Source organism: Galeopterus variegatus, unplaced genomic scaffold (assembly GCF_000696425.1).
Source record: "Galeopterus variegatus unplaced genomic scaffold, G_variegatus-3.0.2 Scaffold2662, whole genome shotgun sequence".
NCBI classification, from domain to species: Eukaryota; Metazoa; Chordata; class Mammalia; order Dermoptera; family Cynocephalidae; genus Galeopterus; species Galeopterus variegatus.
In genome coordinates, this window is record NW_007728773.1 from 6,574 (window position 1) to 20,910 (window position 14,337).

The 14,337-nt window shown below is 35.9% G+C and overlaps 1 protein-coding gene across 1 annotated transcript in view; it reads left to right on the forward strand.

Moving 5' to 3' along the window:
• Positions 1 to 14,337, forward strand: part of LOC103598533 (tomoregulin-2-like) — a gene marked incomplete at its 5' end in the record, with an annotated part of 45,284 nt that overhangs the window by 4,337 nt on the left and 26,610 nt on the right. The window lies entirely within an intron of this gene.

Consider the following 14,337-nt stretch of genomic DNA (forward strand, 5'->3'; position numbering starts at 1 on the left):
CGTGTCCGGCAACGGATCGCAACCCTCAGTGTTGCCCCCGTACCGGACTGGGGACCGGCAACGGGATTGCAACCCTCGGTGTTGCTCCCGCGCCTCGCTCAGCCAGTGAGCGGGAACCGGTCTGTATGTGGGATCCGAACCCTCGGGCGGGAGCGCTGCCGCGCTTCTCAAGCGGCGCACTTATCCAGTGCGCCACCGGGCCGGCCCCTAAATGGATGTCTTCTTTAAAGAAAACCTAAGTCATAAAATAAATTCATTGTATCTCACTTTTAATATTACTTAAAAGAAAAAGACTCCAGCAAGAACCAGCAGGAGCTGAATTACAAAAAAAAAAAAAAAAGAAAGAAAGAAAAGAGTAGTGATGCCTCTAACAAAACTAACGTATGCAGGAGACTAGAACGTGGTGAACTTGCAGAGAGATATGAATTTCATGGTCCTCACAGGCATGCAAGTGTAGTCAGCACCAGGACACCAAAGAACTTGTGAGATCATCCCTGCCAGTATTACTTTCTGGTTATGTCTGACTTGGGTCTCTATTCTGCCCTTTCGCCTTTAATGAGACCCACGGTATTACTGACTCTTGAATCAAAGGGTTTGGGTTTCTTTGTTTCAAGGCCTAGTGACAGGATCTCAGTCAGATAAGCTAAACAGACGATTTAATGTTATTCTCCCTTCATCAGTCTAAGACTTGGGCTTAGACTTAGGTATGTCTCTTCATCTGCAGAAGCGTTCAGAGAGCACAAGTTTTATAAAACCACAAAGCTAGGGCTTTCAGGGCTTTCCATTGTTTCAAATTGCTAAAATTAAACTTTCCTTCTGGAAGCTTTAAAATAGCAAATGCTTTACACCTCTTGAAATTGGCAACGTTTTCTTTAAATATACATATACATATATATACATATATATCCCTGATGTCTTGTAATGAAAAAAAAAATCAAGTTCTGCTGTTTTGTTTTTCTTCATCTGGTATATGTATTTTCTGATTGTGTTGCTTTTCTGTCTAAAAGTCTAGTCATGCTTCAGAAAAAGTGGCTACATATTTTTCCATTAAAAATGTACTTAATTTTATAAGTTGCTAGATGTTAAAAAAAATGATGATAAATCATTTTGGTTTTTATCATCTACAGAATAAAACATATTTTATTTTATGACATCGTGTACAAGTTTCCAAAAAGGATTTGTAGTGTCTCATAATTAAAATACTTTCAATGAGATCGTTTAAACAGAAATTGAAAACATACCAGAGAACTGTTAAGAAAAATAAATATATCAGCAGCATAGACTATTCCACTTTCTGCATTTAGCCCCAAGTTTCTTTGCAATCAACATAAAGAGAGAAATTAATTCAACAAAAATATTACAGAGTTGCTGCTATATGCAAGCCACTGTCCTAGGCTTTACGAAGGTGAACAAATTAACCTAGGTCTCTGCTAAATGAAACTTAAGTCTTTTTTGTCTTATAAAAAGAAATAAATAGTTCAGAGACCAAACAGAAAGTTTCTCTATGCTAAATTAAAAAAGAAAACATTTAGTATATATTTTTTACAAGGCATCACTGGAAGACATAGAATGGATAAAATCTTCAATGGTGATTTTTACAATATGCCAAGAGTCTCTTGTCCTCTCAATTTCTATTTCACATGGGAATTCTTTTAATCAATTTTTGATAACATTCTAGAGCATAACATTAAAATATGTATAATTCAATGATAGTGTTTCTGTGTCAGACTAAAGTAATGTGTTTCATTTATGTAAATTTCCTAATTGGGAAAGGTAAATAACACAGAATACTGAGGAAAATGGCTGCAATGGAAAGCATGTTCAGCTTTATTTTCTTCATGTATCTATAGGTTAAACAGGAACTGGATAACAGAACAGTCAGAAAACCTGAGTAAAGATAAAGAATATGCTAGAGTATAGTATATAGTATATAGGTATATAGGTGGGGAAAAGAAATTTCCTTATTTTAGTGGCTGTTAATAAGAAGATATGTCCTAGTTTATCTGTGCCTTCAAAGGGAGCCAGGGTCTCCTTTGCTCTGAGTCTAGCTACAGGCAACCATGGAGTCCACATGTCTACCTGTTGAGCCCTACTGTGGCAGTTCACCATTTCTTACAACATTTAGAGAGGATTAATTTTTAAGAAATTTTCTCTTTAGAAATCCATTATTTTTCTTTAAGCAATAATTTAGATATTAAGCTCAGATCTGAAATATGGAAGAAAGAAGCTGGAAATATACACTTAAGTCAAGTTCTATCTATCCTATTAATATTCCATCAACCCGTTTTTCCACACTAAGAAGAAACTGACATTTTGAATGGGTATCTAGACAGTCTAAGCAAATTCAATAGCTTCTGTAGAAGCCATTGCAATTGACAAAGCCTTTTCACATATATTGCATTGTCTCTCTCAGTCTTCGCAACAGAAATGTGAGGGAAAAATTACATACATTTGACAGGTGAGAAAGAGGGTTCAAGGACATTAAGTAAAAAGAGGATGTGATAGAGCTAAGGTTCAAACCATCATTGCTAATTCCAGAATCCAGCAACTGTGAATGGTAAGGGACCAGGAAAGGAGTGTCACTACCTAACACTCTTTGGTGCTTTGGGACTGACTCCGCACCCTGAAGGTTAACTCCTTGGGAGTTCCAGACCCAAAAATGTTTTACCATGATGTCTGTGTTGCTGTGAGATGCTCCAAAGAGTTACTCTTCTCTTTGAACTTATGTCTGTATATTCTAAGCATCCTATAAATACTATATGGTTTGGCTTAAAAATTCTCATGCTCTGTTTCCTATTTCTTTACCTAGACAAGAGAAAGCAATTGCAAAAGTGTTTGCTACCAAGAAATCCTACATCAAGAAAAAAATGAGAAATAATCATCACTAACCTCTTTGTGATAACTTTGTAGTTTTACAAAGATCCATTCACATTACCTCATTTGTTCTAATGTCAACCAATAAAACAGGGTTACAAATCCTGGGGGAAATAAAAGTGAGGCTCAAAGAAACTAAGTAGCTGACTTGGAACTGGGCACGGTATTTTGACATATTGATTAACCACCCTCCTGTGCGAATAGGGCACTTGCTTCATTTACCTAATATTTACCTCAATTGCTCCTCCACCATCCATATGCAAGCATAAATATCGAGTGGTTTCATATCATATTTATAACATAAATTAATTTAGTCATGTGGTAAATATCTACATTTAAAATGGAAGCTTTTTCCATTTGCTCATGAACACAAGGAGCACTTCACCGGAAAACATGTTATGTCTGGGCCAGTAATTTGATCTCTAGGAAATAAATAAATAGAGGCAAATGCAAGCAGCAGCTTGTAGCACAAATATTGGTATCAGCAGTGAAATAAATAAAAATGTTTGCCCAGGCTATTACAGTGCCACCAGACTAGCCTAGAATATTTAAGCCCAGGAAATGAATTAAAATGTCAAGATTTCTGAAAGAAACTGTCTCGATTCAAGTATTTTCCCCTCTGGGATTTACATTAGAGTGCTGCAAAATGCATAAAGCTTTCTGTGAACTCTAACTCACAATTTTTCCTGCACTCTTGAACTTCTGTGCTTTCATTGTTTTCCCCATAAAATCATGTAGCCAGTCATCTGTAATATTATGTTATGTTCATGGTTATAGATAAACACAGAAATGGTATTTGCAATACAGATGAAGGTTTTTGACTGAAGAGGTGCCTTGGGCCCTGGTAGACACTCTAAAAAACTTAGTGTTTATGCCCCAGTTCATAAATGCATCCTGCATCATTTATGTGCACTTCTCCCTATTTGAAATGCTTCTCTCTGAGACAAATTGTTCACCTTGAGGTGTTACTTAGCTACCTTTCTCTTCCATAAATGTGTGGCAGCTGGCTTAGTGGTCATAGCCACGGAAACAGACAGGGCTGAGTTCAAACACTGGCCATGCTATTATTAATTATTTAACCTTGAGCCAATTAGTTGACCTTTCTGAGCCTCAGTTTCTTTATCTGTTGAATGGAGATAATAAACCTACTTCCAAAGGATTGAAGCGTAAATCAAAAGACATCATATAAGGCATTAACAAGTAAAAGTAACTAGTGAACTAGCTATTGTTATTACTTTCACTCTGGTCTGACAATTGAAAAGAGTTTATTTTTATGGGAAATATAACACATTGTAGGGGATATGGTCTGTCCATATGGTATGTGTTCAGAATTTTTAAATATATTACTGTTTATAGACTTGTACATATATTACAAGAGGTCTGTGGGATTTTTTTCTTACCCAAGTCATATAACAGTTTGTTGCAAGAGACCTTGGATAATTTTTTAATTCATCCATAAAGAAATTTAGTGAACTAGCTCAAGGTGAATATGAAAACGGTGTGGACCATCTGACAAATGCAATTGCTGTGTGTGGACAACCACAGCAGTTACTACAAGTATTACAGCAAATGCTTCCACCACCAGTGTTCCAGATGCTTCTGACTAAGCTTCCAACAATTAGTCAGAGAATTGTAAGTGCTCAGAGCTTGGCTGAAGATGATGTGGAATGAGAAACAAATGTCAACATAATAAAATCTGAGTTAAAAATATTTTTTAAATTCTTGACTCGGAAGTTGAGCAGTTCTAGGGAAATGGGGCAAATATGCTTGTTATGGCAGATTGTTGTTGAGCACTTACTTTATAAGTTTTCAGCACATGATATGTCTAGATTTTCACACAGCCAATTTTTTTCAATTTTCCTCTGGTCGACAGTTTCATGTATGATATATTTTGGTCACTTATTTCAACATGAGATTCAAATAGAAATTTAGTGGGAAAACGTAGCATATGACAGACCTGCAAGATGATGATATCACTTGTATTTCTTTTCAATTTGACCTTTAAAATTAGTCATTTATACACCAGGGTGTATGTTTGAAGCACCTACACATTCATTATTTAAAAGAAATCCATGTAATAGGTGACCAAGCAAAAATAATAGTAATGTGGTATACGGGAGTTTATTTCTATTTATGCAAAACACTGTTTTCAGTCAGAAATGTTAATGTTCACATGTTGATAATTAGCACACATCTTTAAAAGTTCAGAATAAATGTTTTTTAACAAAAACTGATCATAGAGAAAAGACAGGTCTACTTAGCATAGGAGGCAAAGAGAGAAAAGTTATTTGAGCTCAAACATCTAGAGACTGTTAGTGAAAATACCCTAATTTTCTACCTTAATTTACCTTTTTACCTTAAGCAGGTTATTTCTATTCCTAGGAAGAGTAGTGTAAGTATGGGTAGAATGTATGAAACTGAAAGAGTGGGATATGTCCAAATGCTCTCTGTAATTTCAAGGCACAACATTTTTCAAAAAACTGGTAAATAGAACTCAAGCAATTTCAAAAAAGCCAAAATGTTCAGAGGACTTTGATCTGCTTCTTTTGTTAGTAAGTCTGACATGACCCAAATATATGAACCCACATTATCAAGTACATTAAAAAATTCTCTTCTCATATCTTGACTATTTGAGACTATGTAGAAACATAACCAACTAAAAATATTTTAAAATAGCCATAAAACTAAATCTCTTAAAGAAATTGCATTTTCAAGCAGTTTTGTTTCATGTGTTTCATGGGTTCCCTCCAGTTATCTGGAAAATGCTTATTAGACTTTCAGTTTGAACTCAAATGTAATCAAGAGGAATCTAACTTATAAGCCAAACTCCAGGCATAACAAGTGTGTGGAAATCGGTGATAAGGCCTGAGGGAAGTGGGGGTCTGGTAATCTGGAAATAGTAATGAGGAAAAAGGAGGACAGCACCCCACCTCTGAGTCCTGCAGTGCGTGGGGGAGTGTAGAAATCTGGCCACCCTTTGGGAAGGTGGAAGGGATTCCATATTCTCAGGGAAAGCTAGTGCTTCAGTATGCAAGAAGCAAGGTGGGAATTTCAGTGAAGCATCTGAGGAAGAAGGGAATTGCCCACTGTTTTTTTTTTTTCTATTTATTTTTCTGTTATTTAAAGAGCTCCAGGGAAGTTGAAGATTTCCAATTATTTGAAATAACCTCTGAGCAAATCCCACTCTTATTCTCACACTCCTAGCCACTCACACATTCCCTACAATTGGCACATATGTCTTTTTTTCTGGTTTCTAGTTTTTAATGAAATGTAACAATAGAAGCATGAGGAAAAACCAGTGGGCAGAACAGGAAAACCTATCTGTAAGGTAGTTTTCATAAAGTGCCCGTGTTGTCTTCTATACATAGAATAATCAATAGTAAGCAGAACATAACATCAACAATGATAGGCGAGTATTAACTCTTACTTATCTAAGTAGATTGTCAGTACTATATTCTAATATTGAAGCTGGCTGCTTTCTGCAACTTAGTATGTTTCTGAGATGTTCACCTTGCCATGAATTGATATGCACTAAGGAAACAGCTAATTTTAATGTTATCCTAAGAAAAACCATTATCATCTTCATTATAATCATGATTATCATCATCACTGTAATCATCAGAAAAATAATACCACTGCAGTAGGTTCACTTAGCTCATTCCAAAATCAACCAGAAATTATATATGTGTGAGCTGTTGTTTTGGATTCTTTACAAGGCTATTCTTCAATGATATGTATAATCATATTTATTTTCTAATTTCATTTGGATTTTAGAGCAAATGACTCACAAGTAATATTTTGTAGGAGAAATAGCTTGGAGTAGAAATGTAGAAACTTTTGACTTAGCCTCATCTCTATTGTAAGCTAACTCTTGTAAACTTAATTATTTAGACTCTAAGAACCTAAGATATCCCATCAGTAAAATTTGAAAATTAGATTATGATGTTGTCTTTCTAGCTTTTGGATTCTATAACAAAGTATATAGCCTTAGTTCAGAAACCACAGTTGAGGGAAAGTTGTTGACCATCACTTTATGGCAGTGGTTCTCAACTGGGGCAATTTTCATGCCCTCTTCTTCAAACCTTCCCCCCCGCCCTTTCACCTCCCCACAGGGGACATCTGGCAATGTCTGGCGAAATTTTTGATTGTCTAGGGAGGGAGTGGGGGTGGATTTTATTGGTATCTAGTGTTTGGAAGCCAGGGATGCTCCTATATACATTCCACAATGCACAAGACAGTCCCCATAACAAAGAATTATCCAGCCAAAATGCTGATAATGCCAAAGTTTAGAAATCCTGCACTACAGGATTATGAGAAAGCACATATTAGGTGGGGTCTAGAAGTTAAGTGGCATTGTGGAGCCCAGAGCTGAGCTCCCTAATCATTTCTCAATTCTCCTGTTCCTGAAAAGGAGACAGAATACTAGACCGAGGATCACTGGCTTAGTCCAAGGTTCTTTTTATCTTGTTGCTTCAAGCACGCACACTCGCACACACACACACACACACACACACACACACACACACACACACACACACACACACACACACACACACACACACACACTTTTTAAATGATAGTTTTCCTACAATAGAAATGTAAGGTTTCACAAATAAGAGGAAATACCTGTCTCAGCAAAGACATATGAGAATGATAAAAATTCATCTGGTTAAAGAGAGAGTTGTACTTTTAATTACCATAAGTTATTGAGGAAAGTCTCAGAGTCATAACTGGATCTCTTATCACATTCAGTCTTCCTAACTAGAATCTCATAATGAGAGTCCCTGCTTTGCTTCTGTTCAAAGCTGTGTCGTCTTTCCATTCATATTAGCTACTTACAAATTTTGACTAAATTGCTGAGCCAAACACTGCCTGTTTGAAAGATTTTTTAACAATGTTCTTTGAGGAGGCAATAACAACCATTTCAAAGCTTCTTTTTATTATCTGGGCACTTTCCCATTACAAACTTTTGTAAACCTTGGCTCATAGAAATACGTTTAAAACCAACTGGTTGAATTCTATTAAAATGTTCAACAGCAATTCTTAAAACTGAAATCGTTGTATTGTTTATGGAACAAAATGTTTGATACGTCATTGGAACTCAAGTGTTCATGAAAATCTTCACAGCTGAAAGAGAAGGGGAATGTGAAGATGTCTCTTAAATGATAACTTAGTGCTCAACTACACTGTGCCACATTCTCCAGGGAAGGACAGGAACAGGCGATATTATTAGGTGGTTCTCAGACACAGACCCTCCTTTGAAGGGGGAATAAACCTTGCTGCACTGGTGTGCTGTCTTACCTAGTGAAATAAAGTTATTGGTTTTGCAACAAGGACAATAAGGATATTTGTTTAAAGAGACAACTTGAAAAATAGCAAAGACAACAGGAAATGATAAATGAGCAAGTCTTAGCTACAGTAATTACTTTAGTATTGAAACAAATGAATAACTTTCACAGCAATGCCATTTTCTGTCTTAGATCATTCTCCTACCTATTCATAAAGTGTACGCACCATTGCCCTTTTTACTGGGAAGAAAAAAACATCTAAGAAGGAGGAGTTGGTAAATAAATTGTCTGAGAAATTTGTGTTAATGTTTCAAAAAACTTATGATGTCCTTTGAGAAAACAGACTCCCTCTGAAAGGGGGACTGTTTTTTTTTTTTTCTGTCTATACTACTTTTATGCCAAAAGTCAGTCACTAAGGGAAAAATTGAGATAAATCTTTTTGGTACAGATAGGTGAAATAATATACAATTATTTATAATGTATTTATTGAATGTCATTCTGAATGTGATTTGTTAATTTCTACTGAGATGTTTTGGTTTCTGTGGAAAACACACAGGACAAGTTATCAGAAGACCTAAATTCTAAACCTAGCTGCTCAATTTACAGATGTTATATAATCTGGAGAAGTCTTCTAACCTCTCTGAGAATCTATGAAATAAATATTTTATCTTTTTTGCCTTTTTCATATGTTTTGGACATGAAAGCCTCTTCAGGTGTGACTCACAATGCAGTTATGAGGAATTATTATTGGCACAAATTTAGGATAGAGATACACATCATTCTAAAATGTGTTTCATATTGTCATCAAAGTTTAAGTTATTTTCCAGATAGAAGTAATTACTTAATTTGGGCAGCATGATTTAATCTAACGTTAACAAAATTCAAACTAAACGTTTTTAAATTCTAAGTGCCCATTTTCCCATTTCTGTGTATCTGTATATGAATTGGGTGACAATGCTGATGGGCTCTATCTTCCCTTGACTATATATAAAGCTTTGAATTTACACCCTAGGTACTTCTGTTCCTCACTGATTGGCTTAAGTTTTTTTCAAGTTCCATTTTCCAAAAGCACGAGGGCTGTTTGGGGCAACCATTTGTATTGTTACAGTGAATTAGGTTTTTTTGTTTTTGTTTTTGTTTTTTCTTTCCCCTTAACATGTTCTCAAGTATTGGAAGAGCTCATTGTACTCAACATGTTTAGAGTGTATTTCAGAATTTCAGCAAAAATTGTATTAATATAAGGTAATATTATTTAGCCCTGTAAGAGAAACATATCAAAGAATTTGAATGTAATAGTATGTTAATTAAAATTATGAGTTAAAAATGTTAAGGGCACACTCCATGTAAGATACAGCCCATCATTACCAAATTTGGAAATGTGGGATTTCATTGAGAGATTTCATCAATCAGTACAAGCATATAAACCTTTCTAGTACCAGCAGAGGAAGGATTTTAAGTTGAAACTCTTGTCCTCTCTGTCGGTAAACAGAAAATGAAGAAATAACCAGTCTAGTCATTGGTGTTCATGAAGATTAAATTCTAACCCCCTCTCATCATATTAAATGAGTCTTTATCCTGTTTTCAAATTTATTTGGGAAAACAAATTTCCTAAGTTTTCTTGAACCCATAAGTTAATAACTCCTCATTAAAAAGAATGCTTTTTTTTAAATAAAGTTTTTTCATTGGGACTTGATTTCCAAGGGGGCCCTTTATTTCTTTAAAAAGAAAAAAAAAAGAAAACAAACTTTGGTAGTTTACCTACATAGCTTTTATTACCTTTACTTACCATAATATTTTCAGTATATGGGCTACTCGAGGTTTAGCAGAATAAATCTATAAACTATTATTAGAATTTAGATTTAATTTTGAGCCTTGAAATAGCCTAGTTCATTCACTGCCCCATGTGGCATTTTAAAAACCTGAGCAAACTGTATTATTCTTGGAAAAGAAAGGCTCTTTCTCACCAGATTCAGCATTTAGAAACAATATTGAATTGATTTGAATCAGAAAATTGTTTCTGAAAACCTGAAATGAATATAAACATTAGGCAGATGATCTCACCTCTTCTTTCCTGTCTTACTCTTGTTCTATTTCTTTTGAGTGATTCTTAATATTCACTCAAACATCGTATGTGTTCTTTCGGATGCACTCCAAAGCCACAGTTGCTTCTCACTTCCGTCAGAGCCAGGCTTACTCTACTCTACACTTCAGAGCTGTGCAAGGCTCCTATGCCCCGGGCTAGAACCCTCTTAAGAAGCACATTATATTCATCCTACCAGGTACTGTCATCTCATGCGTCAAGATCACTTGTATAGTTTACTACTTTTCTTCACCCACAAAAAAGAAAATGGTGCCTTTAGGTGAATAAAGCTCTGCTGCCTTACCCTTTGGGCAAAATTCTTACATTTCTTAAAGTGGCAAAGGTTCATATCCCTTTCTGCCCCTAGGAGGAAAAAAAAAACTAAGATGCATCATTAATCATGCAAACTGTCTACTGCAACAGTGCCAAGAAAATGATCACCCTCATACCACCCATCAGTATTCCTGACACCTGTCTAAAAACTCAGGTCATGCATATCCATCTGCCTTTAGAAAAGTGTCAATGTGCAAACATCCTTTCACTATTTTTAGGGTCATGTTAAAATTACTCACCACCTGCCTGTCAGTTCATCCAATTTGTCATATTATTCTGCTCTATCAATGTCTATTACTGGTCATTCCCCTTTTTCATTGTTTTTAGAGCATAAGACTGTGAGATGTTTTTGAAGCTGTCAAATATATGAGACAGTGGAATCCTACTGTAGGCCAGAATTCCCACCAAGAAATTACTATGCTCAGTGCCCCCTCATTTTTAATAGAAAATACAGATATTTGGGGTTCCCATATCTACTGCAAGTTCTACTTCAGTCTAATTTCTGGTAAATGAATTCTGGTTACTAATTACCTTCATTATAAAATCCACAGTATTTCTGTCTGGGAAATGGTTTCAAGAGGTTAAAAACACACCTCACAAATGAGTAAAACCTTTTAAAATTAAGGGGTGGAAGAAAAATTGTTCTGATAAAACTGTCAATGCTCAGATGGCTAGGAATATTATGTTATATGCAAAATTAAAAATAAAATAGAAATTTTGACAGAAAAATATGATGCAGCATCAGAAATTCAAACAATATGATGGCATGTCTCATTTATTATTCTTAGTATAAAAGTCATAATCCCTAAAACTAGCTAGTCAGTCAAATTTTTCACTGGTGTCAAATCATTTTAATATTTTTGTTTTATATCTAATGTAATTTTAAAACTTATATAACTCTTTTTTCACTCTCCTTGCCTTTTTTTCTTTTGCCTGTTTTCACTGTCATCTGCTGACACCTGTGAAATGCATTACAGTATCTTTAAATAACAGAGACATTCCATGTTGGTGGCAAAATCTCAGGACTGGTATTTAATGCACCCTGATTATAGTTGTTTCTAGACACTGATCCCCAAGGATGCCAGTGTTAGGTCCTGCACTTGACTGTAATCTCCATAAACCTTAGTTTTCTTATCTATAAATTGTAGATCTTGGATAGATGATCTCCAATGTTTGCTCCAGATAATAGCCTACCTTTCTATTACTGTGTACAATAACAGCACAGAAAGCCACAGACTGAAGTGCTAGTCCTTTCTAAACAATGACTTTCCCCAGAATTTGCATAAATATGTCCTGAAAATGATTACTAAATTCACAGAGTGTCTCCTCAGAATCATTATTGTTATCATCAACATTTGCTGGCCTGATCTCATCAAAATGATAAGTTCTAAGCCTAGAAAAGCACCAGTTATATCAGATACCATCAGATGATATGAATTTAATTGTGACACCCATAAAGTAGAGTGTCCTGGTTCTCAGCCTGCTGTTATCCAAGACTTCAAAGTGGCAGATATAACAAAGCAATCTGAACCCACAAAATCTACTCATATGGAAGATGCATGGGCCTTAGAGAGATTGTGATTTAATTAGCTATTTGGACTCAGAATTTTAATTAGTGAATTTCTTATCAGGATTGATTGATTTATCACTGTTGCTAATAATACCTGTCTTGACTTTTTGTATGTAAGGAAATTCAGGGGCAAACTACACCCAAGCCTCTCTCTAACTATAAACTCAGAAACCTGTGTTACTGTAATAAGCACTCATATACTAAATTTTAATTATTCAAATAACCTTTTATGGCAAATAGAAAATAATACATTAAGAGTACTGAAGTAGAAATAAAATAATAGAAAATCACATTATTTTGCATTAACTTTGTGTCATGCTTTATATATACAACACGCTGTCTTATATCTTCATGGCCTGCCTGGCGGTAGGTATAATGAGTCCTTTTTAGATATGAGGAAAGTATAGCTCAGAGACACTTATATACTAGAGCAGAGATCCAAGCCGGTGGAGTGTAGAGCAGGAAAAGTCAGAAGTGTTACAGAGAAGGTGGTATTTGCATTGAGTGTACCTGGCAGGGAAGAGAAAAGAGCATTATAAACACAGGAAACAGCATTTGAAAGGCAGAGGGGTTTTGATGAGCAGGCATGTTTAGGGAATGGCAAGTAGCTTGTCATGGCCGAAATTTGGGATGAGGAAGGGAACAAATGGAGCTAAGTGGGGACAGTAGTTTGTCACTTGAATCAAGGATCTTTCCTCATTTGCAATGGAAGTTGAAATTTATTCTCTGTTTAATAGGTGGCCATTGGAGGTCATTTTAAATGATGCCATATTTTTTACCGGAAACAAAAAAAGAGAGAGAGAAAGAGGGCTGGCTGGTTAGCTCAGTTGCTTAGAGTGCGGTGCTGATAACACCAAGGTCCAGGGTTCAATCCCTGTACCAGCCAACTGCAAAAAAAAAGAGAAAGAGAGAGAGAGAAGGAGCATGAGGCAAGACAAATTAATAGAATATGATGCAACGATTAAGAAGGAATGGTGATGGTGGTGGTAACAGAGAAGAAGAAACAGATTTTAGGTGAATTTAGGAGATAAAAGGTTATCGGGTTTGCTAACTGACTGGATATGAAAGCCAAGAGAAGTGGAGAGTTAAGGAAAATAGGAAGGCTGCTTGTTTGGCTGCCTAGATGACTGATAGTTCCATTCCCTAAGATGGAAAATGGTATGAGGAAGAGCAGATTTGGGAGCAAAATAATGAGCCAGTGTTTGACCTGTTTTGTTTGAGGACGTCGACACAGAAACGAACCTATGGGACTAGTGGTCTGGAGAGACCCAGGAATGAAAGCAATTGTGTGGTGTTCCTGAAGTAGAGGCTGAGCCTGGGGATGCCAGGGAATTCAGGTAGAGGAAAAAGCAAAGACCACCAAGAAGAAATGCCTGGGGAACTGTGGGGCAGATAACCAGGAGCCCTGGACACAAATGGAAATTATGGGAACAGTGACTTCTCTCTCTTTTGTTTCTTTCCTTCCTTCTGGCTTCATGTTTCTTTTCTCTAATGTCAAATAAATGGTCATTTCACGTTGAGAGCTGTATCTAAAAATGCTCTTCCAAAACATAGTTTTCTGCACAATATGTCCAAAACTTATTGCTTGCCCTAGATGTTTCCTGTGCTCATAAAGATACGCGCCCCCCTCACCTTCCGCAGCAGTGACCTTCGTGCCATCCCAGTGCGAGCCTGCGGGCATGCTCATTGCTGTCCACTGCTCTCCATGCATTCTTTCTGCCAACACTGGTTTACTTTCACTGCATTTAATGCCAACAGAATTTTATTCATGCATTTGTGTTTTTACCTTCTTATTTTCTGTCTTCTTTTTTTTATAAGATAAACTCCTTGAGGGCAGGGAATTTGTCTTGCTCCCCACTGTAAATGCAGTGCCTGAAAAATGCCTGACATGTAGTAGATCTTCAATAATTATTTGTTGAATAAATGAATAAGACCGATAGTCATCTCTCTAGAAACGAAACTATATGAATTTTTAAATAAGCCCCATACCAATTTAATGTCTCTTTGCTTTCTTCTTAAGAAATTTTAACCATAATATTATTTTTCAAACTTTTAGTGCAAAACCATTTAAACAGATGGTGCTAAAAGATATATGCACTCATGTATTCATCGTAAAATATAGATTAATTTTTACCCCTAAAACAATGGATTCCAGGTTGAGAGTCTAATTTTTTTTTTTCTCTAATGGGCAT